General features: G+C 37.1%; 1 protein-coding gene and 1 pseudogene across 6 annotated transcripts in view; one reads left to right on the top strand and one right to left on the bottom strand.

Moving 5' to 3' along the window:
- SHLD2 (shieldin complex subunit 2) overlaps positions 1–19,336 on the top strand; it is a 101,019-nt gene that overhangs the window by 13,354 nt on the left and 68,329 nt on the right. The window lies entirely within an intron of this gene.
- LOC132350919 (ubiquitin-like FUBI-ribosomal protein eS30 fusion protein) lies at positions 3,455–3,836 on the bottom strand (annotated as a pseudogene).

Here is a 19,336-nt window from a genome sequence, read left to right as displayed (position 1 = left end):
AGATACTGCCATTGAAATCCTTATCTTTCAAGAATTATGGTTTCAGTGGATTAAGGAGCTAACTGTAAGAGTTGAAGCTGTAAAAGTCTTAGAAAAAATGTAGGTATAAATATTTATGATCTTAGACTAGGCAGCAGTTCCTTAAATAGGACACCAAAAGCACAAATAGCCAAAGAAAAAATAGATAAATTGGACTTCGTCAAAATTGAAAACTTTTGTATATCAAAGGATATTATCAAGATAGTGAAATATCCAAGTACCAGTATCTTTTCGTAGAGTAAAAGGGTCCAGAACTCCGGATAGAATTCTCAGCTAGAGATGTAAATTTTGTCATCATCAGTGAGTAGGTAATGTAGATACAGTAATCCTGGGGTGGATGTTAGAAGAGCAAAGAGGGGAGCCCTGGGGGAGTGTCAGAATCTAAGGGCTGAGTAGAGAAAGGAAGGAAGGATCTGAGAGGTTGAAATATGAGTATGAATTACCATAAAAGCTTCCCCAACTCGATTTTAAGTTTCTTGAGGACTAAGACCATCATGTTCATCATTTTATCCACAGTTCTTATCATAAAGTAGGTTTTCAGTAAATGTCATTAAATGAAGACTGAGAAGTTTTAAGAAAAGAGTGGTCAGCAGTGTCAAATGTAGAAAATAGGTCAGCTACTATAAGGACAGAGCAGCAACTAGCTGATTGATCATCTTCTATAGAACAGTTTCAGTGGAATCTCCATGGTAGAGATAAATGCCTGGTTGCTGAGAACTAGAGTGAATAGTTGTGAGAGAGTGGAAGCAGTAAGTGCAGACATTCTTTTCAAAAAGCTTGTAGAGATACAGGATCATAGGTAGAGGGCATATTCTATCAAGATGAGAGACAGTTCAGCATGTTTATATGCTAAATGGAAAGAGTCAGAAGGAAGGGAGAAGTTGATGATACAGGAAGAAGGAGGTATGTGAGATTGATTGAACATTGTCCTTAAGAGTAGAGGGAACAGAGTGAGGATACTAGGTTTCAGTAGGAATAGGAATATTGTTTCCACGGAAGTAGGAATAAAGAAAGGATGGTGCAGATGGAGAAAAGTGTTTGGGTGGTAGGTGAGGAATTTGGGGCATCAACACACTTGATGAATTTTTCAGTGAAGTGGGGGGATCACCTCATCAGCTGAGATTATAGAGGATGGTGATGGTGATTGTAGGGGAGAGTTTGAGGAGAAAGGGAGAATTTCATTGAGAGAAATGAGAGGGCTAACTGAATGGGATTACTTAAAAGAATTGTAATAATTTTTCATGGCTCTGGTATATATAGTTGTGTGATGATTTTTTCCCCCGTCTCTCAGGCCTCACCAGCCTGAGGGGCTGAGCAGACAAGTTGAACAACTGGATTGATTTTGGTTTGAGTTTTACAGGCCAGTATGGCAGACAGAGTAAGGATGCAAGAAATTACAGTAGTTAGAGCATTTCAAGTTCTGGGCCATTGAGTCTAGGCTCAGTAGCAAACAAATGAAACCAGAAAGTAGCTGCTGGGATATGAAGGGGTCAAGACTGGATATTGGATTTTAATATTAAATAGGAGCAGTTGCTGGTTATGACTGAATGCAAGATCTGGCTATGGAATGGGTTTCTGAAGTGGAGAGAAAGTGAAGGTTCCTGGAGTTGAGATAAGGGAACTGTAGATCTAGAATTTTACAGGAGTCAGCTACACAGGAAGTGAGTTGCTCAGAATGGTGGCAGAGCAAGGGGTGGAAAGATTTTGAACCAGGTTCCAAAGCCTTTAGTGAATGTGGGAGAGTGACCAAGAGACCAGTGGATGACAAGGAGAGAGAGGTAGCAACAGATGACTTAAACCTCAAAAGACGTACCTTTATTTGAGGGTAAAGAACTGTGATGGTGAACAAGGCATGACTTATGTGCTTCACGTTTGCTGAGTGGGAGAGAATATCTCGCACCCAGATTAGTTTAGAGAGCAAGACTGCTGGCAACCAATTTAAATTGGTGGGGGTTTAGGGAATTTGCAGTGGAACAGTGTAAAAGGGTTATCAGGAAGTATAGCTATTGGAGGGTGTGTGATGGTCGAAGAGGGAGACAGTACAGAACAGAAATGAGATCAGAGTACAGCAGGAAAGAGGGAGTAATCATAGGGGCTTGCGTTTTGGATGATTGTAAGAATATGGTGATTTTAGCTAATCTCAAAATTTTTATTAATTTTATGGGAAAAATGCGTTGATGCTGACAGACTGAGGTTCTGGGTTATGCACAAAGCTAGATGAGTTCATTGTTTTCAGGTCTACTTGGCAGTGTTTAGCAGTCTGTGGCTTTTGCTCAGCATGTCATAAAGAACCCTAGCATGGGGCTGTTTTCTTTTTGGCAAGGCTTAGCCCTGGGAAAGGAGGAAGGCAGGGGTGGAAGCAATTGGTGCTCACTTGATTTTTTGGCCTTGACAAACTTGTCTCTAAGGGGTGGGCATATGGGTAGAAGTAACCCTGAGTCCATATTGGGGTGAGAAATCATTAGGTCTTCAGGCCTTTGCACAGCAGACACCAGGTTAAGAGGGAGTGTAAACATTTCTGAGTCACAAAAGGAGGGAATGGCAGTATAAATAGTTCTTGATCTCTTTAAAGGCATGTAAATTTAGTAATATTGCAGCAATAGTTAAGCCATATTTAAGTTATAAAGTATAACCTGAAATACTACATGTTAAATGTCTTTTTTTTTTTTTTGGCCGCGCGGGGCAGCTTTCAGGATCTTAGTTCCCGCACCAGGGGTTGAATCTAGGCCACAGCAGTGAAAGTGCCAAGTCCTAACTGGATGGACCGCCAGGGAATTCCCTAAATGTCTGTTTTTGGACATTTAGAAAATGTATCAATTGATAAAGTTACAAAATAATATTCTGAGAGTTTTACCTCTCCCAATATGCCTTAAAACCAAAGGTTACACTACATTAATATTTGGCATATTTTAAACATGCTTTCAGACTTCCTCAGGTCACAAAATACTTAGAATCATGATGCATGGTGTTTTTGCAGAACACTAAGAAATACTGATGTATGTGATTTCATTGTACAAACTAAGAACAATTTTGCTAGCAGGTAATATGACTTCGTTGTATGTTTAACCATTTCTGCCTCTCACAAAATGATAAATAACCTTTGAAAGAAATCACATTTCACACTTTTCCCATCTTTGACCACTAGGCCAGTTTGCTTTGTTTTGTCATCTAGTAGAACTTTAGCTCAAAGGCAAGTGGTATCAAGTAAGAGTTAAGCAAAATTGACACACTCCATAAAGAAAACTTGGAAAATGTAGAGAAGTAGGAAAAAGGGTCACCTATGGCTCAAATCAACCATAGTTGACATTTGGGTGTTTGTTTATTTATTTATTCATTTTTTGTTTCTTGGGTTTTGGGGGTTTTTTTTGGATTGGGCTAAGTGGCTTTATTAGAGAAAGCCAAGATTACAAAGGACTTAAGAGTTGGCATTGGGGCCCTTCTTCTTGCCAGAGGCGGGCACAACATTGACAAAGCACTGGTTGTACTTCATACGCTTCTTGGCCCGGCCCATTTTCTTTTTCTCTTGTTTGGCCACCTTGGGAATCTGACCTCTTACTTTCCTGGCATGGGTCAGGGAACCATGGACTTTACCTCCAAACATGCGGCTGGCTACTTCCAGAGTGCTCAGAGTGCTCACAGCCTCCACCCCACACTGGCCCAGGGTAGCCTCATCCTGCAGGAGCAGGATCTGATCTTCTGGAATGAGGCCCTCCAACGAGGCTACATGAGCCTTGATCTGTCACCTGGCCGGTCACCTGGAGAGTGTGTAGCTCCTGTGTGCAGACAAACAGCTGCATGTTGGCGACTGAACCGCTTTACCACTGCCGCTAACGTGAAGATGGAGTTGAGAAAGAGGAAGGAATGAGGGTGTGCATGTCCTCTCCACCTGCTGTGTGCCATGTCACTGGGTGTATTTTTTTTTTATGTTTTTTTAAAAATTAATTAATTAATTTATTTTTGGCTGCGTTGGGTCTTCACTGTTGCCCTCGGGCTTTCTCTAGTTGCGGCGAGCAAGGGCTACTCTTTGTTGCGGTGCGCAGGCTTCTTATTGCGGTGGCTTCTCTTGTTTCAGAGCATGGGCTCTAGGCTCACGGGCTTCAGTAGTTGTGGCACGAGGGCTCAGTATTTGTGGCTCGCGGGCTCTAGAGCGCAGGCTCAGTAGTGGTGGTGCACGGGCTTAGTTGCTCCGTGGCATGTGGGATCTTCCCGGACTAGAGCTTGAACCCATGTCCCCTGCATTGGCAGGCGGATTCTTAACCATTGCGCCACCAGGGAAGTCCTCGGCGTATTTTTAGATTTAGTTTTTGTCTTAAATTTTGATTACTTGGTGTTTTGTTGGCTTGTTTTAGAAAATTATGCTTATACTACAAAAATAAACTAGTAACTTGCTTTTTCACATAGCATTACTCATAATCTTTCAAATATAATTTGTAATGACTGTGTAATACAAGTAATGTACCACTCTTTGTTTAATCCTTCCCCTAAAATTAGACTTATTTATTTATTTATGGCTGCACCACTCAGCTTGCGGGATCTTAGTTCCTGGACCAGAGATGGAACCTGGGCCCTCAGCAGTGAGAGCTCTGAGCCCTAACCACTGGGCCACCAGGGAATTCCCTAGACTTCTTTAGTATTTCTAATTTTCCACAATATTAAACAATGATGCAATATGTGTATTTAAGGTTTTATCTTGTATTCTTATTTATTTCCATAGTATAGATCCTTGGAAATTGATTTGTTTGATCAAAGGGTGTAAGCATTTCTGAAGATCCTGACACATACTGCTTAGAAAAAATTCTAAATGGAAGGGTAGCATGATCAGCACTCTGGTAATGACTGTAAATTTGCCAAATGGGCACAATAAATACCAAACGGAAAACACGCCATCATTTGAATATTGACTTCTGTACAACAGATATGAGACTTAAATAGATGTATCTTGATAACGGAAACCATTCATGTCCTTATTCAAATGATTGCAGGCTGGGTGATGATGAATAGGTTCCGCATAGTATCTTGGATAATTGAATGACTACTGTGATGAGATGTGATCACTTGAAGCCACTGAGGGCTATGAGAATGGAAAATAAAACAATGCACTATTCTACTACATGTACAGGTTCCAGACACTGAACCCATGTGCTGGAATCTGTAAGGAGATATTACTGGCTTATTAAGGATACAACTCAGGAATAGCCAAATGGAAGAGATATGTAGGGCAAGGTATGGGGGAAGGGGCGTGGAGCTTCCCATGCCTTCTTCCACATGCCACCCTTCCTGCACCTTGATGTGTTCACCAGCTGGGAAGCACTACACTTGTATTTTTTTTAAACAGATTTAATTTTAGTGATGGAATTCTTTATTGTTTCTCATAGTATTTTTTGTTTGTTTTGTTTTGATTTTAAAAGACATTAACCAGTCTTGAGGGATGGTCTGTGGAAAAGTGGGTTCTATCATATAAGTTTGGGAAACTGCATACTAGGTATATATCCCTTGGCTCCTTGGAGATTCATGATGAGCATCAACTTTTATCAGGTTAATAAAGGCTCAGGGAAATGATGTTACTACTAATAATTTAACATTTATCAAGCACTTACTATTTTAAGGCTCTGTTCTAACAACCCCAGATTTTTTTTTTTTAATCTTTATTGGAGTATAATTGCTTTACAATGGTGTGTTAGTTTCTGCTTTATAACAAAGTGAATCAGCTATACATATACATATATCCCCATATCTCAACCCCAGATGTTTTAATCTTTCTAATCTTTACAACAAATCTGTCTTTGCAATTGTCTCTTTTTTTTTTTTTTTTTTTACAGGTGGGAAACCTGAGACCCAGAGTAGTGAAATAACATGTTCCAAATATCATGTCTAGGCCAGGAGGTGGAAGAGCAGGGATTCAAACCCAGATAGTCTGACTCCAGAGGGCTCCAGGCGCTATGTTGTACTGTTTGTAACCAGTGAAGAAACTGGTTTAGCGTTAAATCCGGCATTTCTCAAACTTGTTTGACTGTGGAAACTCATTATCTTTCAATATTTTTATAGGGATTAGTCTTCCATGAAGTTAACTCTGAAAAATGCTGCTTCGAGCCAGCCTATGCTGGTGATCTGCAGTCTTTCAAAAAGTGTTGCTTTAGAATAGAACTAGTTTTTTTGTTTTTTTTTTAACTTGGTTCTCTTTTGATAATATTAAATGTATAATTATTTATTTGTTACTTTTTTTCTACTCAAAAGCCTAATATTTTGACTTGAAGGTATTTTATATTCTCTTTCACAGTGACCGTCATAGGAATTTTTAAAAGGTCAACATCACTCTTTAGTACTTTTGAGGTACTAAAACAGTTCATAATCCAAATCATTATTTTACTCTGCTTTCTCTGCTCTAATATTATATTATCATAAAATTTTTAAAATAAATTAAGAAACTGACAGGTGTTTAGTGCCATGGAGCATTATAATAATTGACATCAGAGTCTGAACCTTGGCTCTGCCTCTTTATTAGCTATGTAATCTTAGAAAAGGTACTTCATTTCTGAAAACTTCTGCTTCTTCCTCTTAAAGGTTAAGGTGGCTGTGAGAATTAAATGTAGTATCTGGCACATAGAAGGGTCACAGTAAATGTTAATTACCCTTTTTTTTTTTTTTCTTAAGTTATCTCGATTCTATATACCATTAATGATTATGAAAATAGTTGGAAAAGAAAAATCAGTTTTAAATTTGAACTGTCTCAGCATTATGCTGATATCAGCTACATTTCTGATACAGTGATGTTGTCATGATACAGGTTGTATGGGAGTTAAAGCCAGTTTCCTTCCGGCTTTCCAACTGACATAATAAGCAAAACCTGACTAGGCAAACATAGACCTATTTATTAGATCACTTATTATTAATGTTAAACTAGCTTTGGTGCTGACTTTTCCTGTTCTTTTTGAAATTTCACTGTTGTCATTTAAAATCTGACCTTCAAAAGCTTTGTAAAATGCTTAATGGTTTAAATTATCCTTCAGAACATAAGAAGTATATTTTCCAAAGTGGTGTTCTCTATCTAGCAATATGTTCAAAATCATGCAGGAGGACAGAATTGCTTATATTTTCACATTATCTACTGGAGGCTTATTCAGTTTTTATGGCAATCAACTTCTGGCTTTAGGGACAGTACTTAACATGTATAACCAAAGCATGAATAATCATTTAAAACAAAGCTATTAAAAGAAAAATCTATGGGGATTTTTCAATTTCACAATGACTTACTGCCTAAGCAAAAAGAAAATGGGTTTGGTTTGAGCTGTATGTGGGAGATCTCTAATATTCTATTCTAAGTGCCTCGTATAGCCCTGGTACATAGTAAACACTCAGTAAATATTTATTGACCGACTGAATTTGGTTTCTAATTCCAACTCTGTGCCTTGCAACTTCTGTAACCTTGGACTTTCTTGCACCTTCTAAACTTCAGTTTCTTCTTATGTAAAAAAGGAGGTATCAATATTAACTTCCCAGTATTGTTGTAACAATTAAGTGTTCATGCATTAAAATAGCCAGTCCAGCACATGGCACATAGTAGGCAAACAGTGCACTACATGTTTCCCCAGACACATCATTTCATTCTTCAGTAATGTTCTTTTCAGGCACTCTTTTTCTTTCTCATTACCTAAACATTTAGAAGCTGTATTCAAGAGATAAGATGAATGTTTGCCAGTTAAACTGAAATTATATTCCTTTGTAGCCCAGACTTGGAATGTTTTAGCAAAAATGATTGTATGTCTGACAGACCTTGGTTTGAATCCTGGCTTTGCAGTGTACTAGTGTTGTGACCTTAGGGAAGTTACTTAACCTCTCTGTAAGGTATTGTGAGCTGAAATGAGTTAAATATATAAAGCCTCTAGTTCCATTGCCTGGTTCGCATAGGCCCCAAATAGATGTTATTATTTTAAGTTGAAACTGTTATTTAATCTGATAATTTACATAATTAATTCATGTAGATTGAGAGCCTACTCTACTCAAATGCCATTAAGAGCAAGCAGGAAGATTGTGAATGGACACTGGGCAAATTATTATGTAGGTGACTGAATTTTACCTTGCCTAGAATCAGGTTCAGCAGAAGTGGTATTTTCTATTATATTTGAGGTAAAATAAATTAATTTTTGCATTTTTATTATTATTGCATTTGGCATGGCCTTTTTTTTTTGGATGTTGCTTTTCTGTATTGAATATCAAAATTAAAAAAAATGAATGTCAGAGATAGCTTCATGAGGGCTAAAGCAGACCAGGTAAATTTTGCTGTCTAAAAAATTTTTCAGGGGACTTCCCTGGTGGTCCAGTGGTAAAGAACCCGCCATACAATGCAGGGAACGCGGGTTTGATCCCTGGTCAGGGAACTAAGATCCCACATGCCACGGGGCAACTAAGCCCGCGTGCCACAACTTCTGAGCTAGTGCGCCTCAACTAGAGAGCCTGTGTGCCGCAAACTACAGAGCCCACATGCCCTGGAGCCTGCGCACCACAACTAGAGAAGAGGAAGAAAAACCCTCATGCCACAACTAGAGAGAAGCCCACACACCGCAACAAAGATCCCGTGTGCCACAACTAAGATCCAACACAACCAAAAATAAATAAAGTAAATAATAAATCTTAAATAAATAAATAAATAATAAAAAGTATTTTGGGACTTCCCTGGTGGCGCAGTGGTTAAGAATCCACCTGCCAGTGCAGGGGACACGGGTTCAAGCCCTGGTCCGGGAAGATCCCACATGCTGTGGAGCAACTAAGCCCACGAGCCGCAACTACTGAGCCCACATGCCACAACTACTGAAGCCCACGCACTTAGAGCCTGTGCTCCACAGCAAGAGAAGCCACCGCAATGAGAAGCCCACGCAGCACAACAAAGAGTAGCCCCCGCTCACTGCAACTAGAGAAAGCCCGCGCACAGCAATGAAGACCCAACGCAGCCAAAAAATAATAATAAATAAATAAATAAAATAAAAAGTTTGTCATCTTTTGCTGATCTTCTTCATTAGAAATAAACATGTTCCTCTCCTGTACTAAATTCAACATACAATATTGGTAAGCCAAATTTAATAAAACATTCTGCCCATTTTAAAACTCACTTGTTTAGATATTATATAAAATTGATTCCTACCCTGGCAGGCTAAGCATTGCAAAGCTGGTGATAAAAGATTTTTATGCGAACTCCTGACAAATAGAAAAGCTTAAGGATGGTATTCGGCATTATAGAAAAAGGTTTATTTCTGAAAATGTTTCTAGGGACTTCGCTGGTGGTCCAGTGGCTAAGACTCCATGCTCCCAATGCAGGGGGCCGGGGTTCAATCCCTGGTCAAGGAACTAGATCCCACATGCCCAACTAAGAATTTGTATGCCACAACTAAAGATCCTGTATGCCACAGCTAAAGATCCCGTATGCGGCAACAAAGATCCCGCACAAGGCATGGAAGATCCTGCATGCCACAACTAAGACCTGTCACAACCAAAATAAATAAATATATAAATAAAAATGTTTCTAATGTCCATATCAAATTAACAATAAGGTTTTTAAAGAAATACCAAAATAATCATCATTTATTTTGGAAGTTAACTTTCTCTGAAAAGATGTTAACATCTGTTTTTTGTTTTGTAGGGTTTCTTTCATTAATTAAAGTATAATTCACATAACATAAAAGTTTCAGTGGCTTTGAGTATAATCAGTGTTGTGTAACCATCACCATTATCTAGTTCCAGAACTTTTTCATTGCCCTCAAAGGAAACCCCTCTTAAGTTTTCCCCCTTCTCCTAGCCCCTGGCAGCCATATCTCTGTTTATATCTCTATGGAGTTGCCTATTCTGAGTAATTCATATAAATAGAATCATACGATATATTGCCTTATGTGTCTGGTTCCTTTAATGTAGCGTGTTTTCAGAGTTTACCTGTGATGTGGCATATCAGTACTTTGTAGCTCTTCTGGGCTGAATAATATTCCATTGTGAGGATATACCACATTTGGTTCTTCCCTTCATCAGTTGATGGATGTTTGGGTTATTTCCACTTTTTGACTGACAGGAATGATGCTGCTATGAACATTCGTTTACAGGTTTTTGTGTGGACGTATGTTTTCAATTCTCCTTGGTGTATACCTAGGATGTAACTACTGGGTTATATGATATCTCTATGTTTAACTTTTTGAGGAACTGTCAAACAGTTTTTCTGAAGCAGCTGCATCATGTTATATAGTTTTAAATGTTATTTAAGATACTTGGAAGAAATGAGAAAAAAGTTTATGAAAATGTTAACCTAAGCATGTTAGTACTCATGAGAGTCATTCTGGCAAGCCAGGTGGAAGTCTCAGTTTGCCTCATTTGCTTTTCAGAATGAACACATTAAAGTATAAACCTACACTATAGAAGTAGTGTCAGTTTTTATTCTCTCTTGTTCCTTCACCCACCCACTTCTCCTAAAAGTTTGGAATATGCTTGGAATTAATGCTGTTTACTTTCACATAAGGATAGGTGTCTAAAAGTGACATATTAAGTTTCCTGCTTTGCTTTTCCTTAATGAGTTTCATATTTTATTATGTAGTTTACTAAAGCAGAGAAACTGATCTGGTCTTTCTACAGAAAACATTCTTTTTTTTTTTTTTTTTCCCTAAAAAGGGCATCTGTTCTTATTTATAAGAAAATAATGTCAAAGTGATACATTCATGTGTTATTAATTCCCCTATACTTAACTATGGTATATGCATTCTATGTTTTCATAATTTAACATTGAGCATTTGAAAAAATTCACAACAGGTTATTAACATGAATCCTCAGGTAGATAAATAAAACTAGAAGAAAAGTAACATCCCAACATTTAAAACAGAGGTAGCTAAGTTAATTATAACTCACTGCCATGGTAGCTGTACTTAAAAGGAAAAGGCCTGTGGATCAGAAAACATTCTTAATCAAAATTCAAAATAAAAAAACAAAAAATTAAAAATTAAAAGTAGATTTAATTGCTTATGTTTAAAATTTCTTGGACATAAAAATATTTTTCAAAAATATCACATGAAGACCTTACTTAAAAATCTTTGTGTAAAAAATGTTGTGTTAATGTAGTGGGTGCTTTAGAGATGCTTTTGTCTCCTCTGCTGATGATGCTACCCTTGTCTCTTTTGTTCTCACTAGTCATTGTCAACTATTCAGACAAACTCCTATTCTAACAAATATTTATACAACCTTCATAAATTTACATGAAATGAAATCATTATAAAGAAATAAAGTATATTGGTTTCATTGGGGAAATAGACTTACAAAGCAGAAAGGGTATTCAAGAGAAATAATATTTATGGAGTAATTTCTAATGCTAGATTGGAGCTTACGTTCTTTTCATGCCTTTCTCATTTAAGGTGACAATCCACATGAATTTTATGTTTAAAAGAAGAAATGTGATTATCAATCATTCCATAAAGCTTGATGTGAACCCTGGCTCTCTAGGATAAATTAATCTTTATTTCTTTAAGGATGTAGCATAGAGATTGAGTTGTTTTCTTTGAGTAATGAGAAATTAAGGGGTTTCTTTTTTAGGTAAACTCAGGTTTTAAACTATGGAAGTCAGCTTTGCAATGTGGACATCGAATTCATTGTGTACTAAATTCTGTAATGTTAACCTATAATTTTCAGTTGTTTTGCAATATTTTTGTTCTTAACATAATTTATGTTATTGGGTTGGGTAATTTTATCTACTTCATTTCTGGAATGTCTAAGTATAGGTAGTTGCATTTGAACTAGAGAAATGTTGGGTTTTAAACAGAATTTCTCTCTGAATATTGAATCTTTTTTTTTTTTTGGCCGTGCCGCACCTGGCATCCAGGATCTTAGTTCCCTGACCAGGGATCGAACCTGTGCCCCCTGCAGTGGAAGCATGGAGTCTTAACCAGCAGACTGCCAGGGAAGTCCCTGAGTATTGAATCTTTTAATAAGTTTTTTTTATTACATTTTTTGGTCCATTGTATTAATTTTTCAGTTGATAACCTTTGGTACTGACTAGAAGTAGTATAGAAACTGCTTTCTACCTCAAAAAAATTAAAAAATTAATTTTAGATTAAAAAATCGACCTCAAAAAATTAAAAATAGAATTACTGTGTGATTCAGCAATTCCACTTTGGGGAACATATTCTAAAGAATTGAAATCCCTGTCTTGAAGAGATATCTACACCCCCATGTTCATTGTAGCATTATTTATAATAGCCAAGACATGGAAATAACCTAGGTGTTCATTGATGGCTGAATGGATAAAGAAAATGTGGTGTATGGGACTTCCCTGGTGGTGCAGTGGTTAAGAATCCACCTGCCAATGCAGGGGGCACGGGTTTGAGCCCTGGTCTGGGAAGATCCCACATGCCGTGGAGCAGCTAAGCCCGTGCGCCACTACTGAGCCAGCGCTCTAGAGCCTGAGAACCACAACTACTGAGCCTGTGTTCTAGAGCCTGTGAACCACAACTACTGAGGCCCGCGCGCCTAGAGCTCGTGCTCTGCAACAAGAGAAGCCACCGCAATGAGAAGCCCACGCACCGCAATGAAGAGTAGCCCCCACTCGACGCAACTAGAGAAAGCCCGTGCACAGCAACGAAGACCCAATGCAGCCAAAAATAAATAAATAACTTAATTAATTACAAAAAAAGAAAAAATACTGACTTGGACCTGGGAGGCCAAATCATTTAAAAAAAAAAGAAAATGTGGTGTGTATATATACAATGGAGTATTATTCAACCATAAAAATAAGGAAATCCTGCCATTTGCAACAACATGGATGGACCTCAAGGGCATTATGCTAAGTAAAATAAGCCAGATCGAGAAAGACAAATACTGTATGATATCACTTAAATGTGGAATCTAAAAAAACTGAAGGCACAGAAACAGAACAGATTGGTGGTTGTCAGAGGGGTGGGCATGGGGAGATAGGGGAAGGTGGTCAAAAGGTACAGACATCAGTTATAAGATAAATAAGTTCTGGAGATGTAATGTACAGCATGGTGACTATAGTTAACAGTACTACATTAAATATTTAAAAATTGCGAACAGAGTAAATCTTAAGCGTTCTCATCACAAGAAAAAAAATTTATAACTATGTGAGGTGATGGTTGTTAACTTATTGTGGTAATCATTTTGTAATATATACATATATCAAATCATTATACCCTATACCTTAAACTAATGCAATGTTATATGTCAATTATATCTCAATAAAACTGGGGGGGGAAAATCCTCCCAGATAAAATATTGATGGCTGCAATTTTTATTTAAGATATTGGTGAAGGGAAAGAAGCAGGGAATTTTGGAGGTCAAGTTTTATATTATGAAACCCAACTTAGTGATTTATACATACTTAAAAACACTATGAGTGATCTGTGACCAAAATGTGATTTCTAGGAGAAATGACTATTATGTAGATGGAGTATCTGCCCAGGCTTTTTTGTTCTTGGTGTTCAAACTCTGATCTTGTTGCCAAGATAAAGGAAAATGTTCCTTCAATTGCAAATTGTAGTGTATTTCTCCATAAAAAGAGTATAGTTCAAATAGTACTCTTAATTCTAGTTATTCATTTGTTAAATAAATATTTTAAGCTTCTAATAGAAGTCAGGTACTCTGTTACATACTGTTTATGTTTACAAGGATCCAAAGATGAATAAAAGTGTGGGACAACTCTTAACCTCAAGTAACTATTTTTTTGCTAGCTGTTAGAGCACAAAAGAAGAGATTGAAAGCCACCTAACATGGTTATATTTATTCTTTTCTTTTTTCCTTGGTTCTTAGGTACGTATGGATTAAATTGGCCTTTATTTCTTGCCCAGGATCTCAACTTTATTTCATACTTTTTTCCTTTGGAAAGATGTTTCTCACGTTTTATAACAAAGTAGAACTGAACTTGGAGAGCACAATCTGTGCATAAGTTGGAGACTTTACCTCTTTAGAAGTGGAAAAATGCTGGTCTCAGCATTACTGAGTTAATGTATAGTTAGGACCAAGTTTTCAGTTCTAATTGCTGACTTACTTAGTGAGTGAATGATTGATCATAATCAACTAAGAAGTGTAAGATAAAGCCTGGTATCCTGAGTAGTTTTTCAGGTGCAGTCAGTTCTTCAGAATTATAAGCATCTTTACAGACAACCTTCATTAATTGTTATTTCTGTTTCTCTTGGGTCATCAGACAGTTTATCTTCTTTCCCCCACAGTCCCCCCTTTTTGGAGATATATGTGAAAGGGTTAGAGGCCTTGATGTTTGAATAGACAAGGTAAGCATTCAAATAAACTTTTCAGTATCATTGTGACAACTAAATTGAATGATTTGAAATAAAAAATAATTTCAGTTATTTAAAAATAGTAAAGTATTAACTGTGTTAATATTTATTTCTAACACTGCTGTAAGCACTTTATGTTCATTATTGGGTTGAAGCCTCATTATAGTCCTGGGAGAGGGATACTGTTACACGCACTTTATAGATGGGGGAACTGAAGCACGGAAACCTAGGGATTTCTGCTCTTGATGTCACGCATTTGACAAGAGTTATGATAGCACAGGCGTAATGTTGCTTTTTTTTTTGCCCTTTTCCACCCATCAAATGCATTCGTTTGTGTTGTTTTCTATTTTGCAGGACAATTTTGTTAGACTTCTTGGTTTCCAGAGGTCACAGTTAGTTGCCAAGGTGGTTTTATGTCCTTGGGAAATCCTTAAGTACCTTATTTCCTTATCTTCCATATTTTTCTTCTTCAGAGTTATACAGTTTAACGAGCCAAGTAGTTTGTCAGGAATCGTCCAGACAGACAGTACTTCTTGGTCCCCACCTTCACTTCCCCTTCTCAGAGGTAACCACTCTCAACTCCTAGCTGTTTGGTATTTACCTGTGATTTTTCAAGTAATGTATTTGATGCTTTCAGTTTAGGACATAACTTGTTTATATGGTTTTTTGTGTTCTTATCACTAACTCAACTCAAAATTTGCTACCAGTTGCCCAAATTTCCTGTTTTCTTTCACATAATTTATTCTGTCAATGTCGTCATCTCAGAGAAGTCCCTCCAGAGTAACGTGCTCCAGTCTGGAGCGGTTTCCATTTTCTCATAGTGCCCAGCTATTATTCTAGGCATTTCCTTTTCTTCTGTGTTGGATCTTCTGTTTCTTCTGTTCTATGTCTTCCTCTTTCTTGGTTTACTCCCACAATTTGCTGAAGAAAGGGTGAATGGGAGGCAAATTATTTGATATGTTGCATTTCTGAAAATGCCTTTATTTTCCTCTTAACCTTGATAAATAATTTGGCCTGAGTATAACATTCAGATTGGGAATCAATGCTGTTGTAAGGTTCTTAGAACAGGTTAAGTGGTACTGTCATTCTTTGTTATCCCCGGGGAGTGGTTCCAGGACCACCCTTGGATACCAGAATCCTCAGATTTCTCAAGTCCCTTATGAAAAATGGCACAGTATTTGTATGTAACCTATGCACATCCTCCTGTATACTTTAAATCATCTCTAGATTACTTATAATACCTAATACAAGGTAAATGCTATGTAAATAGTTGTGAATACAATGTAAGTGCTATGTTAATAATTGCTGGCATGCAACAAATTCAAGTTTTGCTTTTTGGAACTTTCTGGATTTTGTTTTTTGATCTGCAGTTTGTTGAATCTGCAGATGTGGAACCCATGCATATGGTAGGCTGGCTGTATGTTATTTGAAGACTGTGTAAAGTTAAAGATGTAAATTGAAAATCCTATAGCAATGGCTAAAAAACCAGTACAAAGCACAAATGAAACAAATAGTAGTGCCGTTAAGCACTGTTTGGAGGGAAACATTGCATTAAATTCTTATATTAGGAAAGAAGAAAGGTCTCAAATCAGTGGTCTAAACCAGAGATCAGCAAACTTCAGCTTGTAGGCCAAATCCAGCCCATCACCTGTGCCTGTGTGGCTTGTGACCTAGAATGGTTTATATGTAATAAAATGGCTGAAAAAGAATCAAAAGGAGACTAATATTTTGTTACATGTGAAAAATAGGAAAATCAAATTTCGGTGACTGTAAAGTTTTATTGGAACATAGCCATGCTCATTTGTTTATGTATTGTCCATGGCTGCTTTCTTGCTACATCCACAGTGTACAGTAATTATAACAGACTGTATGATCTGCAAAGCCTAAAATACTTACTTTGTGACCTGTTGTAGAAAACATTTGCCAACCTTAGCTATGGATCCTAAAGATTTTAAAGCAATAATATGGATATATATTTCTCTTTCACCACCTTTATTCAACATTGAACTAGTGGTCCTAGAAAGTGTAATAAGTCAAGAAAAAGAACATAATTAAGCATAAAAATTAGAAAAGAAGTAAAACTGTTACTTACATATAACATGATTGTGTACATGGAAAACCCGATAGAGTCTACAAAAAACAATTTTAATAAGTGAATTTAGCAAAATCACTATATGAAAATAATTTGTAGTTCTCTATATTAGCAATGAACTATTTGAAAACTGAAATAAAAACTGTTATTTCTGATAGCATAAAAAAAAGCAAATACCTATGAATAAATCTAACTAAGGATATGCTGTCAACACTGAAAAGGTAGAAACATTGCTAGTGTAAGTTTAAAAAAAAACCTAGATAAATGGTGATATTCCATATTCATGGATTGGAAGACTCAACATTATTAAGATGGAATTCTCTCTAAATTGACCGATAGATTAATTTCAGTCTTCTTCAACATCCTAGTAGGCTTTGTTTGAAGAAATAGATAAGACGATTCTATAAACTTATCAAGATGTAAAGGTCTAAGAATAGCCAAAATAATTTTGAAAAACACAGTTGGAGGACTTTTGTTTCCTGATGTCAGGATTTTCCACAAAGCTACAGTAATCAAGACAGTGTAGTGTTGGCATAAGGATAGACATTTAGGTCAATGATACATAATAGAGATCTCAGAAATGGACTCATGCATTTTCCCACCAAAGTGCCAAGTCAGTCCAATGGGAGAAAGAAAGACAAATGTTGCTCTAACTTGATATCTATATGGAAAACAATGAACTATCACCTCAACTCATTCCATACACAGAAACTAATTTGCAGTGGATCATATATCTAAAATGCAAAAGCAAAAACAGTACAACTTCTGTATTATCTCTCACTTCATAACAAATTTCCCAATACTTCCTGGGTTAAAGCAACAAATATTTATTATGTTACAGTTACTCTGTGTCAGGAACACAGGAGGAATTTAGCTAGGTAATTCTAGCACAGAGTCTCTTATGTGGTTGTAGGCAAGATTTTAGCAAGAGTATAATCATCTGAAGGCTTGACTGGGGCTGGAGAATCCCCTTCTAAGATGGCTTATGTCCCACGGCTATTGGCTAGAGGCCTCAGCTCTTCACTGGCTATTGGCTGGAGACTCGGTTCTTCACCACATGAGCCTATTCTTAGGGCTGTTTGAGTGCCCTCATAACATGGCAGCTGACTTCCCTCAGAGTAAGTGATCAAAGAGGGAGCACAAGGAGGAAGCGGCACTGCCTTTTATGACAAAGTCTTGGGAGTCACATACCATCACTTGAACCATATTCTACTCATTACTCCAGCCCATGTTTAAGGGTAGAGGAATTAAGCCTCACCTCCTGAAGGAAGGAGTATCAAATAATTTGTGGATATATTTTTAAAATGTCATAGCTTCTAGAAGAAAAAAAAAAAGGAGAATATCCCTATGACTTTGGAGTATCAAATATTTATTGGATAAGATCCTAAAAGAAAAAAGACACGTAAAAGAAAAAAATTGATAAATTGGACCTCAACTAATTTAACATTACTGCCTTTTACAAGATAACACTAAGGGACTTCCCTGGTGGTCCAGTGGCTAAGGCTGCACACTTCCAGTGCAGGGGGCCCAAGTTCGATCCCTGGTCAGGGAACTAGATCCCACATGCCACAACTAAGAGTTCTCATGGCACAACTAAAGATCCCACGTGCCACAACTAAGACACGGCACAGCCAAATAAATAAATAAATATTTTAAAAAGTAATAAAAGATACCACTAAGAAAAAGAGTAGGTAAGTCCAGAGTGGGGAAAAAAAATTTCCAGCATATCTATCTGTGAAAGGACTTATATCTAGGGTATGTAAAGAAGTGTAATAACTCAATAGTAAAATGAGGAAAAGAGGAATAACCCAGTAACAGACTTCCCCAAAGAGGATATACTAATGACCAATAAGCACTTGCAAAGGTAGTCAACATCACTTAGTCAACAGGGAAATAATGCAAAGTAAATTCATCATGAGATACCATCTCACACACTCTAGAATGGCTAACAAGAGAAAGGCTGAAGATACTAAATGTTGGGCATGATGTGATGCAACTGGAACTCATCCATTGCTGATGGGTGTGCCAGATAGTGTAGCTACTTTGGAGAACTGTTTGGCATTTTCTACTGAAGTTAAACATATATACATCCTATTATTTAACATTCTACCCCTATATATTTAATGAAGGGAAATGAAAACATATTTCCTCAAAATTATGAATTCAAGAATGTTCATAGCAGTCTTATTCATAAAAGCCCCAAACTGGAAACAACTGAGATGTCCATGTACAGGAAAATGGATAAACAACTTGTGGTGTATTTTTTGTGTGTGTGTGTGGTGTATTCACAGTACCCAACACCTGATACACCCAACAACACAGGTGAATCTCAAAACCATTGTGTTAAGTGAAAGGAACTAGACATAAATGAGCATATACTGTATTGTTTATATGAAGTTCAAGAAAAGACAAAACTATTCTGTAGTGATAGAAATCAGAAGATAATTGTAGGTTGGAAAGGGAAGGAAGCTGTTTAGAAAAAGACATGAAAGAACTTCCTGAGATCCTGGGACTGTTCTGTATTTTGTTTTGGGTCATGGTTACATGGGTGTAGACCATTGTCAATAGTCATCAAACAGAACTGTTAAGACCTGTGCCTATTATTGAATGTTTAATTATACTTCAAATTTTAAAAATAGTAAACAAGAGTCTAGGGGAAGAACGTTTAAGGCTGAGGGAACAGCTAGTGCACATAGATGCTGAGGTATACCTTGGGGTATTTAAGGTGAAAGGAAGAAAGTGATTTAGGTCAGGAAAGTAGGTCTGTCATCTATGGTTTGTTACATTTACTCTGTATATTTTAACTTGCTAAGCAACAGGTTTTTATTTTTTATTTTTATTTATTTATTTTTTTGGCTGTGTTGTGGCATGTGGGATCTTAGTTCCTTGACCAGGGATTGAACCCATGCCCCCTGCAATGGAAGCACAGAGTACTAAC

Source organism: Balaenoptera ricei, chromosome 16 (assembly GCF_028023285.1).
Source record: "Balaenoptera ricei isolate mBalRic1 chromosome 16, mBalRic1.hap2, whole genome shotgun sequence".
Classification (NCBI taxonomy): Eukaryota; Metazoa; Chordata; class Mammalia; order Artiodactyla; family Balaenopteridae; genus Balaenoptera; species Balaenoptera ricei.
The sequence above is the reverse complement of the archived record's forward strand: the minus strand, read 5'-3'. Positions and strand labels throughout refer to the sequence as shown.